Source organism: Salvelinus fontinalis, chromosome 7 (genome assembly GCF_029448725.1).
Source record: "Salvelinus fontinalis isolate EN_2023a chromosome 7, ASM2944872v1, whole genome shotgun sequence".
Lineage (NCBI taxonomy): Eukaryota > Metazoa > Chordata > Actinopteri > Salmoniformes > Salmonidae > Salvelinus > Salvelinus fontinalis.
In genome coordinates this window covers 58,276,976-58,283,259 of record NC_074671.1, presented here as the reverse complement: position 1 = coordinate 58,283,259, position 6,284 = coordinate 58,276,976, and the positions used below count along the sequence as shown (strand labels likewise).

At 40.2% G+C, this 6,284-nt stretch overlaps 1 pseudogene; it reads left to right on the top strand.

Moving 5' to 3' along the window:
• Positions 1–1,260: 1,260 nt before the first annotated feature.
• Positions 1,261–4,326, top strand: LOC129859880 (zinc finger protein 420-like; annotated as a pseudogene).
• Positions 4,327–6,284: the final 1,958 nt, after the last annotated feature.

Below are 6,284 nucleotides of genomic sequence, written 5' to 3'. Positions count from 1 at the left end.
ACGCAAAAAGGTCATTTTTGAACAAAGTTTGACCCTTTCTTACTAATCTACTGTAGAACCAGTTTGGGTTTAAGTATAATTTACGTATGAGTGAAGCTTTTAGTGAGAGGTTTAACGCTTTAATATTTAAAGGCATAGCCACGGGAAGTAGGGGTGCTGTAGGTGCTGCAGCACCCTCTGAAAATCACAATTTAAAAAAGTATTAATATACAAAATATACAAAATGTATGCAGCATTTGTTTTGTTTCACCAAATTAGTGCACTAGGCCTTTATTACTCCTGTATGAGCGGAGAGGAGCAAAATATTGGTCAGCAGAGCGGGGAGAAATGCAGAATCTTCCCGCGGCCATGTTTAATAATTTCAGTCGCCCAAACTCATATTCATTATATGAATAGGCACCTTTAATTACCAATATTTTTGTCTCATATGATTTAAAAACATGTTGTCTGGAGTAGATCTGCACCATAAATTAATCAGTAAAAGGCAGATTGGACTAGAGTTAATCAATGTGATTTGTCCATAAATATTCAGGTATACCTCTCCATGGTTGCAGAATCTTGTCTATTTTTGCTAACTTTCTATTGAAATTTCTTGTGGTAAATGAATTGATATCTTTAGGGATATGAATATCAAGTTTGTCTACTTCACCATCAGGCCATTTTATAGGTAAACTACAAGGTCATGTAAAAATGTTGTCTTTTAACGATCCAATATATAAGGTACACTTATCATAATTGGGTTTAAGTCCAAAAAGGATAGAAAAGGGATCAAGATCTTCAATGAGACTGTGCAGGGATGCAGATTTGCGGATTTCAGAGTAATTTTAGTCATTGGCATACATTGACACTTTTGTTTTCAAACCCTGGATTTCTAACCCCCAGAATTGAGGCCTTTGTGAATACAACCCCTGGCCCTAACCCTGTGTTACTTGTTAGGGTCAACTTTGACCTCCTCCCAACTGGTGTCTCCTGGGACATGATGGTTTAAATAGAAGGCACTAAGAGACAATGCAAAGGCATGAAAAAAACGTATTGTTGTTACGGAATACACTGACTGACAACAGTTCGAAATCTAAACGAACAATTCAGCGTATAGTCTGCTAGAAACGAAGAAGAAGACATTTTAGCTCAATTTGGTGTTGGGGGTAGGATCCAGTAACTGGTTTTCCATTAAATGCTCCAAGACAGCAGGTGGCGCTATTGTAATGCAGTCTGTTTTTCACCGATCGCGACCCTGGGTCGTTGCAATATGTTCTCGATTAGATCTGCTAGGCAAAAGCAGACCGAGAAGTTTCAACATTTATTTGATCGCCAATATGTCAAAACTACAGTTATTCGGGGCCGTAGAGAAGACCATTGCAGAGTTTCAGTAACTAATCTTCTGTTCAGCAAAGGAGAACGAGCGTCTACGGAGGCTGTTGGCCATGGTTATCAAACCAGACATAAAGTTACACAGAGTTGGTGTGTATAGCGAGCTACAGTTGTTATACGAGATTTGTGAATTTAACATCACTAGACTAGATAATCCAGGTGGCACGTTGTGATATGCGCACTCTTAGCCCAATATTATACATTTGATCAATTATTTATTGAATTAACTAATAAGACGAGGTTTAAATAGCCAGCCGATGCGACCTGTTTGCTTACAGCTGCACTAGGGTCGGACAGTCTTCCTGCATAGATTAAGACCCCGTGGAGGGATGACAATTCGGAGTACAACGCATTTCTCATCCCTGGATTGAGATACATTTTTCGAGACATATCTCGCGTCGGCTCTGTAGGAAGCCTGTCCAACCCTACTGCAGCTGGTAACAAGCGGGTTGGATATGCTGGCTGATGTCTGAAGGGTATTCCATAACGACTGCATTAGAGAAGTCATAGTCCAATGGCTTTACCTGTAGTAGACCCACGTGTCCGCGTCTGAAGCGATCTACATATTAGTTCTGATTATACCCATTTGTCCCGTGTCTGAAGCTATCTACACTCTAGTCCCGATTAGCTAAACACATTTACAGTGCATTCGGAAACTATTCAGACCCCTTGTCGTTTTCCACATTTTGTTATGTTTCTGCCTTATTCTAAAATATATTTTTTTATTTGTTAAATCCTCATCAATCTACACACAATAACCCATAATGACAAAGCGAAAAACATAGAAACTATTAAATCCAGTTTTTAGATGCTACCACCTCTTCAAATAATTATCTAATATGGATGCCAATTTTTTGTTCTACATAGCCTATTTCTGTCTGAACATTCCAAAACTCTCTGTCTTGCTGAATGCCCCCCTGTCGGTTTTGCGGCTCAATAGCTGACAACAGACGGGTGTGAACCACAGACAGATGTGCTTGCAAAGCAGAAAAAAAACATTGGCGTCCATATTAGATTTTGATTTGGGAAGGGGGGTAGCATATAAAAACTGGATTTAATAGTTTTTTGTTCACTGGTCAGCGACGGAAACGGCGATTCTGTTTCTGCAATTTCTGTTATTCAATACGTTTCAATGGGCTTTAGTAGTAAAGGCAAAGATCTATATTTTATCCCCCCCAAAAATATTCATTTTTGATACCTAAAGGGGTCCTAAAATTAAAAATCAAATAGCTAAATGATCCATGTAGTATGACCATCTTAAAACAATTCCATATGACAGTTTAGCAAATTTTTACTCTTGAACTTATTTAGGCTTGTCATAACAAAGAGGTTGAATACTTATTGACTCAAGACATTTCAGCTTTTCATTTTTAGTTAATTTGTAAACTTTTCTCAAAACACAATTCCACTTTGACATTATGGGGTATTGTGTGTAGGCCAATAATGACACAATCTCAATTTAATCAATTTTAAATTCAGGCTGTAACACAACAAAATCTGTCAAGGGGCGTGAATACTTTCTGAAAGCACTGTAGCTTTGGACTTGGGACACATGCTGCTAGTGGTCATTGGACCATGAGTTATCTCGAATGCAGTCACAATGAAATGCCCAAAGACCTCGTCTTACTAATTCATGAAATAATGAATGACAAGTCTAATATTGGGATAGCACACCCTGAACATAACTTTAGTTGGCCAACATTGCTTTGTTGAATCATGCTGTAGCTAGTGTAGTAGACCATTCAACAAATCCTCTTATTTTTAAGCACAAAGAGGCTTTGTGCTATTTTTAGTCATTAAAAATATTGATTGAATATATTTGTTTCCCTCCAGACTTCCAGCTACTCACTCCAGTTGTTCCCCCTGAAAATCAGAACTGTGAGCAGGAGTGGAGCCCCAGTCTGGGGCAGGAGGACCCAGAACCCACACAGATTAAAGAGGAACATCAGGAGCTCAGACTCAGTCAGGAGGATCTACCTCAGCCCTCACATCTGTACCAAAACCAAACTGTGGATGATGGAGAGAGGAGCACTCTACCTATCATCATAACTGAGGAGATCAAAACAGAAGCTGATGGAGAGGGCTACAGAGTACCAGAACCAACCAGTGATCAGCCCCTCTCAAATCATCCAGACTGCTCTGCTGCAGTGGAGAAAACATATCAGTGTAAACAACGTGGCAACAGCTTCACACGTAAGGGACACTTGACCATCCATTCAAGGATACACACAGGAGAGAAATCTTATCAGTGCAAAGACTGTGGCAAATGTTTAATTCGGAAGATAGAATTGACATTGCATATGAGAGTTCATACTGGACAGAGACCATACAGCTGTTCTCTGTGCAGGAAAAGTTACATGGCATTAAGCCATTTAGGACGTGATCAGAGTGTTCACACAGGGGAGAAATTTCACCAGTGCAAAGAATGTGACAAATGCTTTAGTTATAAAGGAAGCTTGAAGTTGCATATGAGCACTCACACAAAAGGGATACATAATATCACTGCAATGAGTGCAGCAAAAGCTTCAGCCTGAAGTGAAAACAACAAATTATACTTCATCATTGTGGATTTCTTGTTACATCCAACTTTTAAATTAATGTTCTATTTTCTGGCACTAGACAAAAAACGAATTGAGTTGTGTGTGTGGAGGGGGAAGCATCACTCAGTGTCAGCTTTTTAAGATAAATCTAGCTCTCACTTTCAGGGACCTACCCTCCAGGACACTGCTGGCTTCAGGAAGTCCTCACCGCTGTATTTAGCATAGAGCACACACTTGGATTCCTAAACAACAGGAGTTCTTATTCAATTGTTTAACAATGACATACAGGATATTTGGGCCACTATCTTCTATCTGTACTGACAACTGCATGTTAGAATAGTGAAGTAGCTCATCACATCTGTATTGACTCAATACAGCAAATCATTTGTTTTAATAAAGTCGTTTTTTCAATGGATGTCATAGTGAAACCCTATTTCTCTCTGTTGAACATGATTTCTGTGCTGGTTCATATTAGGCAGGTTTAATACATCCTCTATCAGCTCTATTTCCTGCCTCTTACCCCCAACCCTATCCTGGAACAGCATTCCTAAACTTTCAGACGCTTTGTCCATACAGGCCCTGTGTCAATTTTACCTCCTGACTGGTGTCTCCTGGGACATGGCTGAAAGTAAATCTGTGCCTTTGTTTTAATTATTGGGTCACAAAGACCTTTGTTGGGTAAAGGTCAGGCTGTAAAGGACTTTGGGAACCATTACCTTATACTGACAGTGGCTTCCTGTGAATACTGTGAGTGTTTAAATGTAGGTCAGTGTGATATTTGACAGGCCACATTCCTAAGGAACACCAGCGTCATGGAGAATCCTCAACATTCCAACTGACCTGACCGCGCCCTCCACAACCGTGTCTCCTTCCCCCATCCCCGAGCCTGACCCCAGAGGGCCCTGAGGTACAGTGTTGTGAGAATCAGGACCAGCTTTAACTGAGTGTTTGGGTACATCTCAGTAGTCATAAGTCTGACCCCTCCCCTTTCCACTCCTTTGACTCCTCCCCTTTCCACTCCTTTGCAACTCTTCTGCAGGTCGTTGTTTTGTGAGAGAAGGGTTCTCCGTTAACTAAAGTAACTGGAGTAAAAAATCAGATGATAGTAGGATACCTATAATGATACTTTTTGCCTGTGCATACTGCTTTCTACTTGCAGTGCTCTCAACACATTTTGGGGTTGTGGTTATTCCTCCTATGGTAGTAACTGTCAGAAATTACACTATAATGGCAAACTTGAACTGCTGCTCACCTGACACCAAGACGACTGTCTCATCATCTCTAATTAAACATGGCAAAATAATGTTGTAGGGATTTATTCGGATAGATATTACTACATCCACAAAAATTGATCATTTACGTCTGGCATGTTTACTTTTACCCAAATATTTGCCTGTAGGATTAGGGGGACAGTGTCGCTGGCGCCCGTTTTACAAAAACAATAAAGAATCAACCACAAAGTTGACGAATCATGAAATATAATAAAAATATTTCTGAAGATAATAAACGGGTGGTCCCACTTCTAAACTAATCCTCGGCCAGCTGTGGGGTGGTTTGATTTGGCACTATTTGGTCAATGCCTCCTAATAATCTCCAGTCATTTATCAATCAATAAGAACTGAATTTGAACTTGTACCGGCCGCTTAAAATTTGTCTGGGCGACTTTTGTCAGAACTGGTAGTTTCCTCTGTTCCCTGTGTTTCCAGGGCAGATCTGGGTCTGTGTTTGTTATCATAGGCTGTGATAATCGCTCCTCAAGCTCCCACCAGTACAAACTAAAGGAAGGCCTCTGAAAGGAAGGCCAACCGAAATGAAGTCCAACTGAAAGGAAGGCCTCTGAAAGTTGTGGCAAGAAACATTGTTTTGAATTAGATTCATGTAAGCCGGCATTGTTCGTGTGCCAATGGTGGAAATGCCAGATTAATTTCAGAGAGAAATGGGTCAAGAAAACAGAGAGAGGAGCTGGAGGGTATAGGACTCTTTTAATACTAGTTTTCAGAGTGGAAATATGTAGGATAAAAATTCCCTGAGGTCTATCATCTAGTTTTCAAAGGGGCCAGAGACCGTAATAGATGACATAGGCCTGCTAGTAGAAAACAATAGACCCTAGATACGATCACTAGCAGGGTAAATACGCCAAGATTCTACGCCAAGATGGCGTAGCAGTCGGACGTGTGTTTGTATTGTCCTGTATTGTCCTGTAGCGTGTAAATAGTAAATAGTAAATAGTCTTCGTATTTTTCGTATACATTTCGTATATATTTTAATTTCACTTTCCATCTAGGAACTGAATATACATTCCTACATTCCGCCTCACCCAATGTGGTACGGACCTGCTATTTTTTTTATACTTTAGAACCGTAACCCCAAGCT